Here is a 23597-nt window from a genome sequence, read left to right as displayed (position 1 = left end):
GTGCGCTTGTCGCTACTCATTTCATCCATCATTTTACGGTCTTCGTTTTGCCAGACTTAATCCGTGAAGTACCACCTTAACTACTTGCTGTTCGGTTCGCTTTTTACAACCCAAAGTAAATTTTCATAACCGACTAAAATTGGAATTTGTCGTTAATTATTTCCTGTACGCATGGAGTAGGAAACATATCGGTTTTAAGTTCTGTAACAAAGAATTTCATACGGGTAGTGCCGCTATAACCGATCGGAAAAATTGTGTAAGGGAAGTGTGTGCAGACATGTTACTCCGTAATCCGGTAATAATTGGCAGCAACAGTTTCAAGGTGGAAATAGACGATCTATTTTTTCAAGGAGAAAATAAAATGTAGGGATGGTTTACCCTAAGCAGCGGGGTATTTGCGGGAATTTGTGAGAAACAAATCGTATAGGGGGGTCTGCGATCGAACGAAAGACACGTTACCAATTGTTATAAGGAGTGTATTAAACCTGGTTCGTGCAAAATTTCTGATAGTCGGCGGCGTTACGACGATATAACTGATATACAACGTTACAGTTTTACACGTCAAACTGTTAATCGCTCGGTTAACTTTCGAGATCCGATTACCGGGGCGCATACAAACACAGCGGGGAATTTACGGCCAGCAGCGAAAAGACGGAATCGCACGGAGTGTAGTACGTCGAGATGCTACGCTAAACGTCTATCCATGTGGGGCCAACGTAACATCGACAGGAACCCATGCGATCAAATTTTGCAGGATATCGCCTTGTTTTTTCCTCTACAACAAATACAATATGAATATAATTAAAATTTATATTTTATTACTTTAAGAGCGATTTAGGAAACGTGTTCGCTTTCGAAATAAAACCTGAATAACTTTGTCTCACCCTTTCGGCAGACGGCGAGACGCTAATTAAAACGAATCGACTAATAAATACCTCGGTCGCAATAGGAACGTTAAATAAGGTCGGCGATTTATTTATTTAACATTTTATTAATGTATTATTACAAATTTCTTTTCGCTACGTTATTAAGATCGATAATAACATCGTGAAACTTTCTGTTTCTCTTTGACGGATACCATTAAAAAAAAACTGTACGGCAGTTTTAATTCACACAAGCGACCGGAAAAAGCACTCGCTTAGAGCGCTATGGATTTACGATCAAACGATGGATGAATTTTCCGGCGTATGTGCGCATTACGTTGGTAAATAATACTACGTTAAAATGAATACTTTTGAGTAAAAGGTAGATAAAAATTAGTGTTGAACTATAAAATATGGACAATAAAAAAAATTATTCTAAGTTATGATTATTATTTTTCTTATTTTTTACTCGAATATTTTCGGGGAAAAGTATCTCAGTACTTAGTCAATAGTACTGAACGTTTGTAACATTTAATGTTATAAAGACGTCGTTCTATTAGACTAGGGAGACGATGACCTTTTCACGATAAGTGAAAGCGGGTAATAAGAAACGTCCCAGATGAGATAGTAAGCCGTGTACGGTTTTGTACCCGTTATTTCTGGATTCTGTGAAATTCCGTTCCTCCGCTATTATGAATTTTATACAGCTAGTATGGCGACAGGAAGTGTGCGTAATTTTACAGTCGAGTTCAGATACAGTCGATTCTTAAACGGGTTCATTGCTGCTTTATACATACATTCGTGTGTTTAACTGGAGCTGGTCAGTGTATTTTTTGCGAGCGTATTGTGCTGTTTTTTGATAAGATGAAAGACGAAGATAAGACTTTAAGGAAAAAACCGATTTGGAAAAAGCACTTATTACGCGGTTCAAAGTGAAGACGAGTGAAAACTTTCCTATAAATGGACACGTTTTGAAATTTCAGGCAGAAAAAATTGTTGACCGGCTAGGATACAAAGGGTTTGTTTGTGGCTGAACCGATTTAAAAACACACATCAAATCGTTTTTGCAAAAATTTGCGGTGAAGAAAGCAATTTATATAATTCTGACGTCTGCAATCGGTTGGATGATAAATGACCACTAATACAATCGGGTGATGAATAGGAAGATATATTTATCCTTAATGCTGATGAAACGGCTTTATCTTATAAATTAAACTCGGGAAAAACATTTAAATTTAAACGAGAAAAATGTGTTAGCGGAATCCATCCAAAAGTAAGGTTTATTGTTCTGTGTTCGAATATGATTGGAACTGAAAAAAGAAAACTGTTAGTCGATGGAAGGAATGTCAAGAAACCCCATTTGTTGTTTTAAGAATGTCAAAAACCTTTCGGTTAATTACTAAGCCGATAAAAAGGTGCGGAAGAATTCTACGATTTCTGAAGCTGAAATTCGTAATCGGGACTGCGAGCTGAGAAAAAATAAGCGAAAGATTTTTATTCTTAATCGACAACTGTCGAGCACACCCCAGTAATGGAAAAGCTTACTAATATAAAAATTGTACGTTTGCCTCCAAACACTACTGCAAAGCTACAACCTATGCATCAAGGCGTTATCCACTCTTTTTAAGTTAAGTTCAAACGTTTACTGGTATTATAATTACTTGACTGTTTGGAAGAAAAAATAAAGTCAGTCCAAATGTTTTGGACGCCATCAGATTAATCAATAGAGGTTATCTTCAACTACAATTCAAAATCGATTAAAAAAATCCGGTCTTGCTACAGTTACGACTAGAGAAGATTACGAGTCAGTAGACGAACTACCACTCTCCGAATTTATTCGGACCGTCGATTACAAAAATGTATTTAACAGATGTAATACGGATGATTATGTGCACGCTGACGACGAAGATTTAATAACCGAAAGTCCAGTAGATGAGGAAATAATTAATGAAGTGAAACACAGACAAATCAGCGAAAGCCAAAATGAAGATGACACGATGACTGAGAATCCAGTCATTTTCTTCCGTGCAGTTCAAGACGGTTTAGAACTGTTTACGAAATTTTGTGAAACAAATAATGAGTTTATAAAACGATTTAATAATTTAAAAAATTGTTTTTGACGATTTCAGACAAAAATCAAATTCAAAATGAAGCAACTACAGACAATTCTTTTAAGTTAAATTTAACATTTTATCGATGTACCAAGCCTACAGAATCGCGTATACCGATCGTAGGTTTTAAACGTGTTTAAGCGCAAAATGTAAGTTATACATGTTATAAAGTTTTTTAAATTTTAGATAAGTTTACAACTTTTTCATGCTAGTACAGCACACGTACGTGTTTATAATTTTAAGGAATACGATTAAATTTTTGTTTTTAAGTTCAGGCAATATTTCTTATACAACGTTGTATTCTTTAATTTTGAGTTCAGTTATTTACTTTGTGTTCAGAGGGGGACGATTTTTTCTGGTACGAATTGGCTCATTCGTTTATAACGAAATCAGAGTATAACGAGCACATACTGCCGATCCCTTGAATCTCGTTGTAACCGACTATCACTGTAATTACTCATTCACTCCCGCTCTGCATAAAAAATAAACGCATTTTCCGCTAAAAGAGACGTTCTGAAAAGAAGTTTAAAAAATAATGAATTTAAACCCCTTTAATTGTCGCATCGGAAATCTTTTCTCTAATATAAATCGACCTTTTCATCGAGAAAAAGTAACTGGGAGCGAAATTTAATACAAACTTGAATTCAATCATGACAAAACAGTCGAACGGAATAAAATGAATTATAACAAAATTGCGTAATAATACATATTATGTAATAAATGTATCGCATTACATTAATTGTTTTTACATTTTATAAATATTACTCTATAAAAAAAAAAGGTTTTAATCAACATAACGAGACCAAAAGCTTCCAGTAAACAATAAATCGGTAATATTAAAAACTGCAATTTAAATGATTACGCGCACGTAAATTTAAAAGTAATTTAGTTAAACCTGATAATTTAAAAGGACTATCCATCTTAATTTAACAATATAATTACTGTTTACATAAACAATAAATGAATGAATATAATATGTGAAAAAAAAACAAACAAAACACCTCGATAAATAGTTTGTTTACATATTACAAATAATTGCTAACAATATAAAACAGCGATTAACCGCTGAATAAATAGGCTATAGTTTGCATTCGGTCGTGCAATATTAAGTTTTTCCTCGTTTTTTAATTTCAAAATTTTATTTTCAACAATCCTTTTATGACGTGAGATATTCATTTAAGATGTTTTGTGATAAAAATAAAATCATTTACAAATTAGCAAAAGTAACCTTCTTCTACCTTACAATTAAAAGATTGTTTTTTTTTTCAATCGTCAGGATTTAATATAAGATTCCCAATCCAAAACAAATAAATTCTAAGAAGGGTTTTTTAAAATTATTTTCCTGTGCTTTTGGCGTTTATAGGTAAATAAGTAAAAACATAATTACAATAGGTTTAAAAAAATTAATTTTCGTTTAATCAGACATTTGTAAGGAATTGCATATTATATTTAGTACCGGCCAACCGGTAAAAAGAAAATTACAAAGATTTTACTAACAATTTTTACCAAAATCTTTTTTACCAAATCTATACTTAATTAAAAAAATATTTTCCATTCAAAGCTAAAAACCAAATAATCAATCGATACAAAGATTATTTTTTCTTGATAAAATCTAATTTCATACGCATAAAGTTAGCGACGATTTTCATCGTATCACAAAAAAGGGGCTCATGCATCGACACGAACGACCGGATCAAGTGCCACTTACAACAGAATTACCTATATTTTGCGTAAGAGGGGACCTCAGAAACTTAGCCTCGATTCATATAGTGACGGTAACTTTCGACAACGATATTACAAAAGTAAATTCTAATGTGACATACATAACGTTGACATCGGTGTAAACAGAAAGACTGAGGTCTTTAAACGCCGAACCTTTTATGCAAGTTAAAAAAATAAAATTGTAATGTAATCGTGTTCGCGGTTCGGAACACGCTTCAAAGTCCTACCGCAAAATAAATCGATATATTCATTTCTCATCGGCCAAGTAACAATTTTTCATCATTGACCGGTAAAGTAACAATTTCATTATTTAAATTCGGAATCCCTAACGCAATCTCTCGTTGGCTAATGAATAAGCATAAGCCGAAACAAACTTGGGTAATATACATATATTTTTTTAAATCATCTTGTGGAATAAGTTATATGTTCTAGAGAATTACGTGATGAGGTTCCGACTAACGCAGCATATCGATCAAAAAGTTTACTGAACTAATCTGTATCGTAAATTAATACAGCAGAAAATTTAAACGAGTTAAAAATTATTCAAAGTAAAAATCATTTTGGTTGTTTTTGTAAACTATCAGTTCGGATAATTGTTACTAAATATCAATATTACGAGATAGTTGGCGACGGCAAAACAAAAACCGGTTAAATTTCTAACGTTTTGTCAAATGGTAAAACAGAATCATTGTCAATAAATGTACACACACGCGCGCGCACAGAGAGATATGTGTGCTTTTAAAAAAAAGGAGTAAAGGAAGCATCAGTAATAAGAGATCTCAAAGTTAGCAAATACTTTCTTGTAGTTTCACAATTAATTTAACTGAGATCGGCTAAATTACAGGATGTCGCTAGAATAATTATAAAAAAATAACAAACAATTATGAGTTAATTACAGTGGCATAACGGCCAGTTTACGTGCCAGATGATGCTCAAAAGAGTAAAACCGGTCATGATACACATTAACACGCACAACGCTACCCGTGGAAAGTTTATACTTTTTAATTAATTTGTTTTTCTTTTTTACAAAATGCATACTTTCTATACGTTAATTATAATTCAAATTGAAAACATTCAACACGACATAATGTTGACCTTCATATCGACATAAAGAGGTTTGATTCGACGGCTAACTAGTATACAGTATAGCCTATAGAATGAAGCAATTACATTGAAAGGTAGACCCGACGCACAACGATCGCAGTCCTCGAGGGAGCCTCACTAATGTCGTACAACACCTGCAGCAAATCCCAAATCGAACGGACGAGGAAAACACCAAAACGACAGTCCTAAGATAATCATAAACCGATTGAAATGATTATTCATCCTTACATCAATCGGTACTAAATGATAAAAAAAATATTAAAAAATTGAAAAAACCGCCAAGTATTCAAATAAAGTTACGCCGAACGATATAAATGATATAATTTAAACCTGTTTATATAAAAAAAATTAACAATTAACTTACATACAATTCATTCTTTAAAGATCAAATACGTATTTTTGCAAAATATTTATAATGTATATTAAAATTTTAAATTAATTTGGCCAACCACAGTTATCCAGCCGCTGTGAGGTTCATGGCAATATATTCAAATTATCAGACAAGGGAAAATATCTTTTTGTAAACACAAGGAAGTACAATTTTGTTACATTAAACATAAAAAGAATAAAGTTACTTACCTTCACTAGATTCGTTATCAAACTTTCACTTGTCAGAAATAAGTTCAAATGTACTTATCGATATCGATATAAATCATAATAAAACATTCAACACTGACAATAAAAATGTAATTTAATGTCAAACAGTAGCAAACTCACGTCATACTTGGATGCGAGTGGTAGAACACACCTACGTTTAAAATTATCAAAGAGCACAGATCGGCAAAAACGAGCAAACACAACATTGCGTATCATAGACAGGACAATGCGCGTCGTCTCATGCTAACACAAGTTGTACCTACAGGCGTACATCGAGATGTAACTCGAAGAAACGTTACACCGATCTTCTTAAAACATTATGTTACTGTTGCTCTATCTATCTGTTACAGCTGACACTAGTATTACAGTAGTGTACTCTCGCGCCAACTCTTGTAGTTAGTTACCACTTGAAGATACGACACATACGCAGTCCGTGGTACATATTTTTTTATAACCTCCGAAGCAACCCGTATCTTAAATCTGCACGAATAAAATTTCCGCTTTCACAAAAAAAAGTGATCGAGGAAAATCAAAAACTCTTTCAGATAATAATTCTATGTGCAAGCTATTTTTTAAAGTTTTGTTTTCTAGAGTTATTCTTAAACTATAACATTTATTTTCATTAATTCATTAGGTAATTCCTAAAGAAGTAATTTGTTTAGCTATTAATTTATTCTTTTAAATTACATCACTTTTTTTTGCTTAATTATGAAGTATATTTTGTAAGTAGAAAACACATGTACTAAAATCAGTAAAAACTCTTCAAACATAGCTACTTGATAAAAAAAAATACTTGTTCTCAGTGGCGGCTCGTAGCTAAAATTAGTGGGGGTGCTGCTCCAGAAAATTTTTTTCTGGGCCTTTCCAAGGCCATGGTTAAAGTTTTCTGTAAAATAAAAGAACCAAAAAAAAAAAAAAATTAATCAAATAGAATAGCTGGAAGTATGATAATAATCTAATTCTACATTTTATCACATTCAAGAATATGGTACACAGTTTTTAAGCACATTCTGCTTAAAAACCGTATTCAGTTTAACCTAATAAATAATAAAATGTCAATACATATAATATTTTTTAGTATTAATAACTTAAATAGATGTCCGCTTAAAAACATTATAATCCAATGGTACTTAATCTAAATTTCTATGTACACAGAAATAAATACATAATTATTTTTTACTAATTACTTTCTTTTTCGCTGTTCCAGCGTGTTTTTAGGCAAATTTAGCAATCAAAGACCCCTTACTTTCCGCCATCTTCTGATCACTACTGAAAAAACAACTAAATCACTTTCATGTCTTTCCACCGACTAAACTAGAAAGGGACAAGGAACATTCCATACACACATGGAGTAAAAAAGAACTACCTTTCACCAGCACACAGGGTCGGCACTGCAGGTGTGACAGTGCTCTTTCTCCCTTGCAGCCTCGCTTGTAGCTTACCATGTGCGCATGCACACAACAGCCAAACACTGCGCCGCTGGAACTCTGAGGCACACAGTTCTATACAAAGACTTTTGTATCTTTTTCATGAACTGGGGGATGGTTACTGACATTAAACTTAAGGATTATACATTGTACAAGTGTAAAGAAAGAATTAAACAAAAAAGTTATCTAAGTTAAATAAAATAAGTAGAATATTAAATGTGCTGCAGTTACACAGTACCTATATACGAGCCGCCACTGCTTGTTCACATGCGTATTATTTTAAAATCTGCTGTTTCAGTTTTTTTAAAACTACCATTCCTAAGCAATAATACTGTGCTTTCTTCATTTACTTTATTAATTATGATTGCATGTTGTTAATGTTGAAGTAAATCGTAGACAACTGTTGAAACTTTATAAGAGATTACTTTTAGTTTTTGTAAAATGTTGATGGTTATGCTTAAAAGAAAAAAAAATACTAAAGTGTAACAAAATATTATTTTTTTATTTATAGATTAAAGATTAATTAAAATGTGGTTTATTGTAACTTTGATAATGATCTACTTTTGTAAGAGTAATGCTTACTTGCATTTATTTCCACTGAATATGTTATGTTTATTGTAGTCATAGTTGCTGTAGGTTTTAGCAGTAAGTGTGTAACTGTTATTCTTGGTTATTCATTCATTCATTTTATACGTTCATAATTATATTCATTTCATTATGAATGTGAACATTCATAATGTTCACACAGTCTTTTCATCTTCTTTGTTAAAATATAAATGTTTAAATGCCTGTCTGAGGTCATAAAATAAAATAAAAATCAGCAAGTGTTGAAGATAATCTAACTAAAGCTTTAATTTTTTTTACAAAAAAAATTAAAAATAAATTATTAATAACATTTATTTTTTAGAAGAAATTATATTTTATTTAAAATAAGATTACTATTATTTTTACTTAATTTTAATGTAGGTGTAAAAAAACTTAATCAGATATCTGTTAATATTTATGGATGTCACTTGAAACAATCGTGACATCACTCAATACTTCTCAGTTTTGAATTGTGTGCTGCTGATATGCTGTTAATGTGAGTAAGGACGTATGTGCTGTGCTGATCACATACATATATTCACAGTCATATAGTAGGTATTTACTTGTAACACTGATTGTATAACCTCTTTTGTGAATTCTACATCATTCAACACACCTTTATATCGAATAATAATTAGTTATTTTATCTCATTCTCATAATAAAAAGTTTTCATTTTATAATTTTACTTTCTTAAAGTAAAAAAAAACCAAAGGTCTTTTTTACTTTAAGAAACTTTTCTTCAGGCTGATATAGTAAAATAATTTAAATAAATGATAATTTTTGGAAAAATTAACTTGAGATATTAGCTCCATTAAGGTAATTCTTATCTTATAACTTAAAATTACATACTGCCACATCTATTGCAAAAATAATTAATATAAAAATGTATCTACCGTGCTAAATACATTTTTATCTGATGCCGCATGTCTAGCATAAATAATATAGTTTCCATAACAACCATTTATTTTGAATAGGCTACATAAAATTATATCTGACCTTCAAAAGATTTGTTAATTAAATGTAAATGAACAAAAATAAACACTAAAACAAAGGAAATCTACTTTCTATACATAATTTATTAAATGTTAAACATGGAAATATTTTAACAATTTTACAACGAATAAAATTTAAAAAAACTAACATTTCATCTTAATTTATGATGACTATAAGTTACAATTTTATTTAGTACTAAATTAACTTATCATTGTGAATTTAATAATTAATACAGAATATTTAAATATTTATTTATTTATGCATTATTTATATTTTTTATTAGTTCCTAATTATTTATTCAGGTTTAATATTACAAGGACACAGCTCCAGGGTCATTCACCTCCCATCCCAAATAAGACTCGAGGAAGAAAATAAAAAAGAATGGTAGGAAGTTATAAAAAAAGGAATGTGATTTCATAAAAAGTGGGAATGCATCAGTAACAGACTACTGTTGCACAGTTAAAGAAGGAAAAGATCAATATACCACATAAAACTCACTCTGAAGCTGCATTCAATCAGAAAATTATCCTGGTATATAAATAAAGGAGAATAAGAAAAAACACTAATATATATATATATATATATATATATATACATACGTTCCAGAATGTATTCGCTGAACTTCAGGCACTGATTCAGGACACCAAAATGAGCAAAGACGTTCATATCAACATAATCCTATTTTACTTTGTTTTCCTTCTAGACGCCATTTTATGATTTCAACAAAAAAATTATTTTTCAGGAACAGATAAACCTACTTTAATTAACTTTGACAAATCTAAGATTAGTGTCTTGTTCTACAAAATAAAAAATGTTGAGTCACCTTCAAAAATTTTTAAATGGCAGCCATATTAATTTTTTAATCTTCAATATCTTTGTAATTATTTGTTAGATCAAATTTTTACTTTCACAAAATTTATTAGCATTTTATTTTGAACAAAATGACACCCCATTTGTAAAAATGTGTTGACAAAAAATCGAGTTATTGCAGACTATTAACTCAGCAATACGCTTGCACACCATAATGCAAGCTATATAGATAATCTTTTGCCTGTTTTTATTTACTCCACTAAAGGTAATAAAAATTATTAATAATAAATAATAATAGTAAATTAATAATAATAAAAATTATCACTTTGCATTATGATGTGTAAGCGTACTGCTGGGTTAATTGTCTGGAATAACTCGATTGTTTGTCAACAGGTTTTTACAAATCAGGTGTCATTTTGTTCAAAATAAAATGCTTAATAAATTCTGTGAAAGTAAAACTTTGATCTAACAAAGATATTGAAGATTAAAAAATTAATATGGCCGCTATTTTGAAATTTTTGAAGGTGACTTTTCAAAATTCTTTATTTTGTAGAACAAAACGCTAGTTTAGATTTGCCAAATTTAATTAAAGTAAAGTTTACTTGTTTCTAAGAAATAATTTTTTTGTTGAAAATCACAAAATGGCTTTCAGAAGGAAAACACAGCAAAATAGGACTTATGTCCATTCTGGTGCCCTGAATGAGTTCCTGAAGTTCAACGAATACATCCTGGACCACTCTGTATATAGAGTGCGTTGGTATAATCTATAAACTTATATATATAAATTTATAATATTATAGAAGTATTATCTATCAACGTGATAGACATGGGTATGACCAATTGCAAATTCTCCAAATGTGCAAAAGAGCATATTAATAGCATTAAAAATAACGAACCAGAAAACTCCAACTTTGGTAAACATATTATAGAATACAATCATAATAATTTCATGAAAATCTTTAATATTTCTTATAAATATTATAATACTTCTAATTTAGAAGAATATCATATTTAGTGTAATAATAAAAATTGAATTAATGAACAAAAAATGTTTAAAGATGATACATAATTTAAAAAAATACTAAATATAAATATAAGGAAATAATAATTTAATCTAATAATTATCTCCTTGATATCATGGTTCTGTTTGATTTCATTTTAATCCACCAGAGTACATATATTTTCCTTCAGTATACTTTTAGGGCCGGACAATCATGACAGTTTATACATTTTAACTTATGATTTAACATTTTTGACTTTGATTTAATATTTTAACTCTTGATGATGGCTTCCAAGTAAGCCGAAAGATCTAGAGGATATTTCAATGTGGTGGTAAGATGAATTTTAATAATTGTTAATACTATTTAATTAATTAACATATCAGCGGTACAATGTTCAAAAGATTAATTATTATTTATCATTTTAAATAAGGTTCAGTTATATTTTAAATCTCCTGAACTTCTTAAAGTAAATTATACTTTTATAAATTTGCATCTAGAAAACATCCAGCTTTGACAAAGATAAACCCAATGATACATTATGAGGTATCACTAATTTAGTTATAAGCAATTACAAAAAAAATTATGCTAATTTATAATTTAATGTACTGATTAAAAATAAGTAATATTAGGCCATGATCTATATTTATACAGCTAATATATTAAATTTATGTAAATAACAGAGGTTATATGAAGTCAGAATATATAAAAGCATCAACAACTTATGATTTTTCCACTTGGTTCTACCGTGAAAAAAGTAATTTTTCTTTTTAAAATTTTATGACTTACCCTGTAAATCATTATAGTACAACAAAATCATAATGAGAATTATATGATAAAGTTGTCTTGTTTAATAAAACTGACTGATTATTTTGAAGATTTCCTAAAAAAAAAAATAATAATAAGTAAGAACAAGTAGTGGTGAGATCTGAAATGGCTACCACAAAAAATGTAGATGAAATATTTTAATTTTGCATATCCACCTGTGAAGAAGAGAATCGTTATACACTACTTAAGTATATGCTTTTCATACTGGAAGGATGTAGACCGTACATTTATAAAAGCATAATTTTGTTGTTAGATGTTCAAGTAAGTAAATATATGTAGCTTATTTATCTAATAACCAAAAATATAAATATAAATTTATGAATAAGCTAAATAAATTTCTGGAGGTTTTACAGGTGCTGTACCGTTACATAGACCCACTAGCAAATAGTTCATATAGAAATTCAAGATTTTCAATCTTGAATTTCAATATATACACTAAGTAAAATGATCTTCATTCTATTAACTTGACACATAATTTTTTATTTTTTGTTAGCTTCTGTTGTTAATAGTTTTAATTTACGTTGTTTTAGTATATAAATGTAACTAATGGAAATTCACAATTGTTTCAAATAAATAATACTAGTATACATAGTAATACTCAACATTTCTATGAGTTTTGAACAGCAACAGGTATTTAATCATAATTTCAAATTTTATGTTTCATAATTTTACTAGGTTTTTATGTAATAAATGCTACATTTCTAATTGTTTACTACAGTCATTCATTACTTGCATTAACAAGTAAGAAAACTATGGTTGAACCAAAAACAAACAACTAGCAGTAATGCATAAGAGCAAAAATAAATCCTCACGCAATGATAAATATAACATTAAAAAACAAAATATCTAGTTTTAGGTTTTAACTTTTATCAAGTTTTTAGATTTCATATAAATTATATTTATTATTATTATTATTATCACTATTTTTTAAACTTAATTTTTGGATTTTTTTGTTTTCTTATGGTTTAATATATCATAAGAAACATTAATTTTATTTTATACTGCGTTTGGACATAGTTATATAAATGTAATTAAGTACATGAATTTATTCATGTAGTATAATGAATTTCTCATAAAATATTTATCTACACTGTATCATCTACAAAGATATACTATAAAAATAAAATTAAAATAATTACAAGTAGTAAATCTGTTTGGTATTTATGTTAGCAAATTTCAAATTTCTTACTTTACGATTCATAAAATAATTTAAAGCGACTTACACAATATTAATATATAATTCTCTATTCTAAACCCAACAATTTGCTTAGCTGTAAATATATCATTAAAATATTTGTACTTATTTATCTTTTGATTGTTGACTTTTTTGATATTTAAATTACAATTTTTTTTTTTGCTTAATCACCATTTTATTGCTTTTTAATTGATCATGTAACACCTGAAATAAGAGAAATAAATATTTCATTTAGTATATTATTATATGTAAATAATTTAAAATTGATTTTAACTCCTTCATTTCTTAATTTTTTGTATAAATATCATGTGAAAAAAGTTATTTTACAAATACCACACATACACACACTCACACTTTAATTTACTTGGCATCTAATAGTTATTGTCATTAACCCATCTAAATTCCTTTAGCTCCTACAGAACCATAAGTGAAGAGTAAACATGTCCATTTTTACTTCATATCTTTTTATTTTTTAAAAGATATAACTTTTGTTATAAGTCTTGTTGGTTATTGTTGAATTAAAGTGTTAAGGTATAACAGTTTTAAGGATCAAGAAAGCATGGTAAAAATCAATAAGAATGACAATATTTGTAAGATTAGAGAATTTAAGGATGAGGTCTCTTTTTAATTACATCTTCTTTTATCAAACTTGGAATCCAAGTTTGGTAAAAGTCATCACACCACACATTAAACAAAATAGTGCATTGAAAGTGGATTGTAGTGTCTCATGTGGGTTTACCAGTGTTAAAGAATAGGTATTTAGAAAACTGAAAATTTTTATTTCTCGTAAAGAATGATTCATCAGCAACCAGAATATGACTAAAGAAATTAGATGTATATTTTTTCTAATTAACCATCAATAAAATTTTGATGGTTTTCATGATCTGTCTTGTATGTGTTACATGGAATGGGTATAATTTCTCTTCTATATTCACTACACAATGGTTGTGAAATATTTAATAATATGGCAACTTTATGGTGCTTGTAATAGAAGATGATTGCATTTCTTACAAATCATGTTGACCACCATCAACTAGTTTTAGTTTTAGATAAATCTTTCTCTAAGATGTCTTTCCTTAGCTTCAAATATTTTACAATTTGGTATTCTATGATTTGGGATTTTTTATGGTACTCTTGAACTGCAGTCATATTATAATTATCACTATAAAAAATTATTTACTTTAACATAAACTTAGAGTGCGTCTGTCAACTCTCCAAAGCTATATGAATTCATGTTGTCCTCTCATTACATATAACAACAGAAAAACTATTTTTGAAATTGATTGAAACAGTAACACAAAACCACATTCAAAATTATTGTCATGTAATACACAAAACCTAACTTGATCAGATGTTAACTGGTACCGAATGAAATAAGATTTCTCAAATAAATTAATTTGTTTTAAAAACAATTTTTTTTATTATTTTTATTATTTATTTTACCATTAAGAAGAAAATTTTTGACATGTTTAAAACTGTGACATTTGTCTGCCACATATTGGTGTGTTTTGTTTTAAATTAAAGTTGAATTTCTGAAACTTGTATTTATTTTCTACTGAATTTATTTACAAAACTTTTTCATAATTACTTTTTCTAAAATTTTGTCAGAAATTTTTATTTCTTTATTAGCAGTTTAATGTAGTTATTTTATAGCAAATGGATTTTACAACTCAAATTTTTTGGCCTTTGCAGCAATTTTCTCATATTCTACTTGAGTTACAGTTCTGGTAACTGCTTTATTCAACTTTTAGCACAAAAACACCAAAATTTGGTTCCCAAGAATTTCAGTATGACTTCATTTTAGACTTGTAGCAAAGATAGAGCAAAATATTTTGCTACCTGTAACTCAAAAACAAAGTATTTCTGATTTCTGGATAAATGTTTATAGGAACTTCTTTGCTTATATTAGTATCCAGATCAGCTTCTGAAATATTGCTATGTAATTTTGAATGTATATATCGTTTCATTTTAACCTCCCAGGTGATTTTCTCATAAACTAGGCACAATATAAAAAAAAATTATCTAAACAAAAGTTACTTGGACTGGAGGGGGGACAACTCATAGTGACCTTGACCATTATATAAAGGTTAACAAGATTTTTTCAATTAGAATGACCTATCTTTGACTCCACCAATGAAAAGAGGAAAATTTTACAATAAAATACATGGATACACGTATGACCTTGAAACGTTTTTGAAGGTCAAACAGCAAACCATCAGAGATAGTGTTATACAGTTGCACGTTTTTGAAGTTCATACAATGCAATATTCATATTCCAAGCCATTTATCTCACAATCTATGGGAAAGAGCATAGAAATGATTTTATAGAAGTTATTAATTATATATTTATTATCATTATATTGTCATTAATTATATATATAATTCCAATTTGTCTTGTAAAATGACTCTTCCACAATTCAACAACAAGCTAAATAGAATCATATTGCACAGTCAAATACTTGCCTAGTTCTCTCATTTAATTTCAAATATAATTGAAATAAACATAATTTTGTTTACAGAACCTTGGTCTTCTTAATGATTCCTTTTCTTAAACCATTCAAATATGGCCAACAGTTACCACCAAACATTTAGATTTTGTAAGTCAAAAGGAAAACCTCTACTATGATATTATATATTACGTTCTCTGTCTTTGTTTTTCCATTTTTAATTTTCTCATCTGGGATTAAATTACAACCTCTTCTAACTTTTTGAAAAGTTTAAAATAGCTACTAGTAACTGTAATTTCTTCTCCTATGAGACAAAGACAATTCTGACTATGAAATGTGAGAGAGACACCAGACAGCAAGGGCCTTCACTGTTTTTAAATCAAGGAAACAAAGGTCTAATAAGCTCCTTAAAGCCTTTTGATGTGTGATAACTAGGTGAGATTTGACTGGTTTTATGCAGAATTGTTTGAGGTTCAGATTACCATGTGTTGATTGTGGTGTCATCCACTTCCTTTAGCACTTTGGAGGGAGACTTTAACTATGAATTTTGCTCTAAGCGACCACATTGTAATCATTGGTGATGTGAATAGGCTACTGGTGCAGGATCCCAGTGTTGTAACAAAGATTGGGAGGTCAGATCATAAAAGAGTGTCATTTACTGTTGTTGGCTCAATTCTTAGGAGTGATATCTTATTGTTGAAATTCTGAGGAAGGATTTTTTTATTAATGACCGAGAGGATCCTTATTTCTACATTTGAAACAAATTCTCTTGGGATGATCAAATTAATTTCACTTGTAATCAAAGATGACTGTTTTGATTTGAAGCATCTTAACAAAATACTTATCTTTTTAATAACACGAAAGTGGGCTGTCAGATCATTTTTTAGCAGCCAGAAGTATAAATTATATAGATTGATATTAATAAATTATAAATGTTACATGATCTATGTGTTTATATTTCTTAAGCCACAATCTTCACTAGAAAGAATAGTCAGTTATTCTTAAAAATAACAATATCCACCTCTATCAAACCAGGCAACAAAACTGTTTTTGTATAATTCAACATAATACTTTGGCCTTTACTGAACTATATAAAATAAAATTAAAAGATTTTTTTTTATAGAACAGTATAGTCTGTCTGAGTTTAAAAAAATAGTAGTTAAAAAAATTAAAAATAAATCTGAATTTTTTCCATCTCCATTCTACTTTAATTTTTATTAAAGCCTTTTGAATCAATTAATTTTGTATTTACTTTATATATCTGTATCTTCATGTATATACTTTAATATTGTTCATGTGTTTACATTTTAAATAATTAATATGATGGACTTCAGTCACATTTACTTTTTATTTTATAATTATGCATTTTGTGATGCTGCATAGCATCAAGGTTTTTCATAGCCTGGTTATTAAACCTGGTATTATAGTTTGGTTTTTCACAGCCTGGTCATCAAGGTTTTGCTACAGCTTCCCTCAATCCACCAGACAAAAGCTTGGACAGTTTCCTTTTTTTATCCATGGAATAAAATATTTACCTACACCTGATATGATCTATAACAAGTATTGCGTACTAGTCAAAATAAAAGATTTTTTTATTTGTAGTGTTACTTCCCTTCCCTTTTATACTTTTCATACTTCAATTCTCAGAATTCGATGAGTAATTTTTTCAAAGTTGTGATATCCTGTACACACTTGTTTGTTGTATTCAATTATGCTTTCTGTAACTATTTTTACAGTGAATACATGATCATAAGTACTTCTAGATGGCCTGAACTCATGCTGAAATCTTCTCCAAGCAATACCTTAGCCTTCTCTCTATGGATCTCAAGTAAATTCTACCAGCAACCGAAAGCGAAGTTATTCCCTAATGGTTTGAATAATCTCTGTTACCTTTTTTTCTATGTAGAATGATAATTCTTATACTCCAATTTGGTGGGGTGGTTCTTTATTCCCAACTACCAAGACCCTCTATCTCTTAGCTCTACACTAAATCAAAAAATTTCTATAAGAGTCTCATCACGTCCTGGAGCTCTTTCAGATTTTACATTTTTAAGGTTGCACACAACTCCTTTCTACCAATACGATGACCTCTTAGTCACATTCTCTGTATCAGTGTGCAATTGCATGCCATCTCAGTAGTTTTTACCCATTGCTATTAAAAAAAATATTTCGGAGGTAAAATATCTCTCATTTGCATCTCTTGAGCATGGATTACTCAACAGCAAGTATTCATGAAGTATAAGAAAGACAAGATTCACTGAGTCAGAGAATCGAATGTCAGAATTTTAAACCATGACTGAGAAAAGAAAATACTTTCAGAGAAGATAAATGTATTGCACAGGAAAATAAGATAGCATTTTGAAGAAATTCAAAAGCAGAGGTATTGGTATGAGAAATTCATCAGATGGAAAACCACTCTTAGAAAGTAAAGAAACAGCTGTTAGCTAGCAAGAATGCAAAGATGGGAAAAACTACCTCATGATGTAAGGAAGAGAAATAATTTGTTGATGAGTTTAAAGGATATTATATTGAGTTCTCAATTTGAAGAGCTTTAATGGCCTAAACAAGAAAAAACCAGTATAGTAGATTAATATTATATTCAATTTAAATGCAATTTCTTAAAATAAAATATCTGGTGCTTTTTCAAGGAAACCCTTTAGAAGAATATTATAAATGTGTTCATAAAATTTAAAATGAAGAGGTTTTAAAGTAAATTCATTGAAAAAGGTTTGTGGCAATCATACAATTACTAGTTCTGCATGTCATGTAATTAATTAAAGCACCAAATTATTAAATCTAGTCATAGAAGGAAATGTAGAATTAAAAACTGTAAGGGGAAATAAAGGTCAGAATACTTAAGAATAATGAATAAATAGAATAGATCAGAATAATTAGAGAATGTAAAAAATACTTTGGCATTAAAAGACTCGCATGTAACAGAAAGGTTGGAGAAATGCATCAAACCGAATTCAAAAGGTTAGAGAAATGTGACTTGTTGAAAGAACCACCAGACATCATCTCTGATTACTTTCAGTTTATCCCATCTCTGTAATAATATATCTTATAATTTATAAGGCATAACCTATTCATTTAAAATTCAAATAAATTTATAAAATAACATTAATACCATTAAAAAGAATGGTAAACACCATTATATTTATGACTTAAAGGACCATACCAGATTTGATCTTAACTAAAAAAAAAATATTCATATTTAAATAATAAGGCTTTTTTAATTGAAATTTGTTAATAAAAATGAGTTTCTGAATTTTAATTCATATGATTTTTAATTTGATGATGGAGTTCTGGAAGTCAGCAAGCCAAAACACTAGGATGGATACTAGTAGAGAGACTCGAACATTATATCTAAACTAATTAAAACAGTCTCTGCATCAGTGTTAACATACTCATATTCTTGACGAACAGAAATTTTTCTTTGGTACTGAAACTTCATCAAGTTATATCTTAATAACTTTGAGATTTTAACACTTAGATATTATATTCTGTACTCAACTTGGAAAGTGCACAATACCAGATTGTAATGTACCTTTCAAGAACAAGTTCATGGGACAACAATAAGTGTGTATGATGGATTTCATTCTAGTGCTAAGCATTCTCATTGTTGCCTGCAGAAAATGACATCTCCGTGTTTAAATCCCATAATTGTGGAAAACATTGTGAGTGTTCAGAACCAAACAAAAGTTAGTAATATTATAAGTATTTTTATTAATTATAATTTTTCAATTTATAGTTCATGTAAACACAACAGAATTAAGAGATAATATCTACTTTTAGTTTGTTTTCTTTTTTTTTAGATTTCATTTATTATTATATTTTATTGGTAGCTAATGGTTATAGAAATCACTTAAAACTTGCAAAAGACAATTAGTGCTTTCAAGATAGCTTTATATAAATATAACAAAATAAAATAAACAAAATATGTTGTTGGATCTCCGTAAAATTAATTAAAAATCATAACAGCTGATTTGGTACACAGTACCTTCCTCAGGTGTTACTAACAGAATCAGCTGTTGTGATTTTTTAATTAATTTTATGAAAATGTAGTAACATATTTTGTTCATTTTCTTTTGTTATGATGGATTTTCATCAAGTAATAGCTTCATCCATTTATTATTATTTAAAAATGTTAAACATTTCAAATGTAATTAATTACAGTCACAAAGCAAACACACAATCAATGCTGTATTCACTTCATTAAGTGCACTCTACCTTAGATTTCTACTAGATTTGTATTTAAATTGCACGGTTTGGGTGGCTTCTACAGATTACTAAGTGAAAAGTAAGTAAAATAAATTTTTAATGAATGTATGGATGAAGGCCTGAATGAAGATGAAGAAAGGGAATTAAATAAAGTGGGAACTAAAACGAGAACAGAGGCAAAGGAAGTTTTCTAGGAGGAGGGGGAAGAGACAAAGTTAAGTAGAGGTCCATGATCTGCAACATTATGCGATGACAATTACATAAATGGAAGGATGATGATGATTACAGAACATAAATTAGGTAGAATTATTAAAAATGAATTGCACTGTTATATAACATTAAACTTTAAAAGATTACCATTTATAAAAACTGTTGCTCCTGAAACACAACTGATTATTAAAAATCTCTTTCGGCACATCGAAAGGCGGAGATAGATTTAAATTGTGCTTAGAAGGGAGATAAAAAAGATTTCAATCTTAAAGTTACGAAAAATTTCAAATTTACTCAATACGACAGTGGTTGCATGTGAAAAAAAGTTTCTCATGTTTAGCATACGACAAGCCCCATCTTCTTAAAATTCCAGGAACATTTTGGTCATCCCTTGCCGTAAGGGTTGGTCAAATCAAATATTGTGTTAGATAAAAGTTTCAGGTAATGTTTAGAACACTAATGACCACTTTAAACCAACTGAATACTGTGCCTATTAATGGAGGTATGATTTTTTTGTCTTCGAAACCCCATTTTTTTCACCCCCTGGGTCAATGGTTGGTGATATCAAAAAACTTTAACTAGATAAGTTTATGGATACGGCTCTTATCCAAAGAATAGTAGGAACTTTAACCGAATTCGATATTTTACTTTATAAGAAAATTATAGCGATATTTTGTTTTTTTTCGAAAAGGCCCACATTTTGTTTTTTTCCACCCCCATGGTCTGATTTTGCCCATTAACGAACTCAACCGACATTTTGGGTCGTTATATTTTATGCATCAATTTGAAAGTGATTGGTGCAAAATTACGGCAGTTATCGTGTCCACAAGAAAGTGAAATATATATTGTTGCCACATGTATACCTACTTTAATATCGGCGGGCGAACACGACAGCAACAATGTAAGCTGGCGCACGGTATACGTACGCGCTGATGCAAGCATCACTTCCACCGCGCAGTTCTCCCACCATAGCAGCGTTGCAGCCTCACCGCCCTCAGGCTGCAATAAAAAAGCGTGCACGAGAGTGAATTTTCAGTTCATCGTCGACCACCACCTGGAGAAGATCAAGAACAAGAAGGAAGAAGACACAAGTTCCTTAGCCGGCTCAACGTGGGACCTCGCGGCGGATACCAGCATCCCCACCGAAGCAGCACGCTTGGCCGGCCCGCCGAGGGAGCCGCTGGTCGCGGACGCTACCTTCCCGCTCCAGCTCGCCGGGATTCAATCGCCCTGGTCGGCGGACTCACCATCAGGAGCCGGCCCAGCGTGGGATCGTTTGGAGAGAACCGCCTCGGCCGCGCCGGCGAAGGACGATCGAAGCCGATTCGACACTGCGGGGCTCTGGGGGCTACCACTACCTATAGCGGCTATAGTGGGGACCCGACTGCCGCTGAGAAAAGCCCGGTTGGACTTCAATGGACGAGCCGCAACTCCCCGACTTCGCGTGTTTGTTTATTATAACCAGTTTAGTTTACTATTTTTGTTATTATTCAGTGCATTCCAGAAAACTGAAACTTTTATTGCCACGAAGATAATTAATTCTATTATAGCAAAGAAAGGTAATACTTATAAATATAGAAAAATTGTGATCATAATTGTGAGATATATAGTTTTAATACATACATTATAAATCAGGAAAATTATTCACTCTCTATCCTTTACATGACTTAAAAAACTACAAAATCATTCTATCTTACTTTATTATTTAATTATAATTAAATGCCAATCCATGTCCGTCGTCGTCCGTGGCTTCGATGGTCTCCGATTCGGAGACCGGGAGCTATAAGAGCGACGACATTCTAAAGGAACACGAAGTTGTTCGTAATATGGAAAAGAAGAGGAAAAACGGATGCCCGAAAGGCAAACCAAGGCCATAAATTAATTTACAATTAGCGAGTCGATTCTTCAGTGGAACATTAATGGATGTTTGTCAAATATCCATGAGCTCCAACGCTTGGTAAATGATGTAAACACAATTTGTATATGCCTGCAAGAAACACATTAATGCAATGAAAATTTCTAACTAAGAAGATACGATACATTTCGGCGAGATCAACCGACACATATAAGAGTTAGAGGTGGACTAGCCATTAACATCTACTAGAGCTACCGCCGAAGCTGTTGATCTGAACACAAATCTACAAGCGGTCACAATCAGAATGAAGCTTCCGCTTCAGATCACTATCTGCAGCATATACTTGCCGAATTTTGTTTGAAAGCACGATTAATTTGTAAGCTTTCCCCATGCATACTACTGGTGAGTGACTTCAATGCACACAATTCGCTTGGTAGTCGGATCGAGTAGATCCCCATGGAAGAGAATTGGAAAAGTTCCTGCTGAATTCTGATTTCATTCCCTTAAATGATGGTTGAGGAAGTTTTTCGGTGCCAGAGATGGATCGATGTCCTGTATAGATCTAGCACTTATAAGTGGATCGATAGCACCGAAGTACACCTTCCATGTTTTAGAGGATTTACATGGAAACGATCATTTTCCGGTGCAAATTGTAACTGGCGTTACAAAGAAAATATATCCCATCTAAAAAAGCTGTTTGACAAGACAGATTGGACGAGCTTCACACCTAGAACGATACTCCCTGAAATAACTGGAGTTATCGAAGCCGATTTCGACGCTATAACTAATGCCATACTTGACTCGGCATCAAGGTATATTCCCAAAACATCTGGGAAACTCAAGAAGCGACCCGTTCCGTGTTGGAACGATGAAATAAATGAAGCTATTAAAAGAAAGAAAAAAGCGTATAACGAATTTAAGAAACAACACTAGAAAATCTAATTGCATTTAAAAAATACAGGGCGTATGCAGAAAGACTTATGATAGACTCTAAAAAACGATCCTGGCAGCAATACGTGTCATCCACAGACAGAAACACAACTGCATCGGACATTTGGAAGAGAGTGAAGGCGATTTGCGGGCGTGCAAACCTTGCTTTCATAACTTGCTTTCAATATGAAGATGAAATTAGAGATACTCCAAACGAAATTGCAGAGTTACTAGCCAATCACTTCGAAAAAGCCAACAAAACGGCTAACTACGATAAATATCTTAGGACGAAAAAAGCAGAACTTGAAGGTCTACTAAATTTCACAACTGAGATAAATTATTCATATAATGTACCTTTTAAAATAGTAGAATTTGTAAAAGCGGTGGAGAAAGCCGGCAACACAGCTGCTGGTCCGGATGAAATTCATTATAACATGATCAGGCAGCTGAAAACCACTGCAAAACGTAGGTTGTTAGAAATATATAATCAGATATGGCGGGATGGAATGTACTCGCAGCAGCAGAAAAAAGCATATATTGCTCCAGTACCAAAGATATAAATCTGACAGAACCTAATAGTTACCGTCTCATTTCTTTGACGTGGGCTATGGGAAAAATATTTGAAAAAAATTATAAATAATCGACTCATTTGGATTTTAGAAAAAAGAAAACTTCTTACCTTCACATCAAGCAGGTTTTC

The 23597-nt window shown here is 30.8% G+C and overlaps 2 protein-coding genes across 3 annotated transcripts in view; both read right to left on the bottom strand.

Moving 5' to 3' along the window:
* The window catches only part of LOC142323236 (uncharacterized), a 123459-nt gene extending 116800 nt beyond the window's left edge, over positions 1-6659 (bottom strand). The window contains exon 1 of the mRNA XM_075362605.1: positions 6380-6659. The gene's annotated coding sequence lies outside the window, so the exon portion shown is untranslated. The remainder of the gene's footprint in view (positions 1-6379) is intronic.
* Positions 6660-6850: 191 nt separating this feature from the next.
* The window catches only part of LOC142323237 (nucleoredoxin-like), a 126493-nt gene continuing 109746 nt past the window's right edge, over positions 6851-23597 (bottom strand). The window contains exons 9-10 of one of the 2 annotated variants that reach the window (XR_012756057.1): positions 13263-13438; positions 6851-7283 (exon numbers count right to left, since the gene is read on the bottom strand). The gene's annotated coding sequence lies outside the window, so the exon portion shown is untranslated. Of the gene's footprint in view, positions 7284-8712; positions 13439-23597 lie in introns of those variants that run through there. The other variant, XM_075362606.1, reaches the window with a different exon arrangement.

The sequence above is a fragment of the Lycorma delicatula genome, chromosome 4, assembly GCF_047948215.1.
Source record: "Lycorma delicatula isolate Av1 chromosome 4, ASM4794821v1, whole genome shotgun sequence".
In the NCBI taxonomy this organism is placed as follows: Eukaryota; Metazoa; Arthropoda; class Insecta; order Hemiptera; family Fulgoridae; genus Lycorma; species Lycorma delicatula.
Note: the sequence above shows the minus strand (reverse complement) of the source record. Positions and strands in the feature narration are given on the sequence as shown.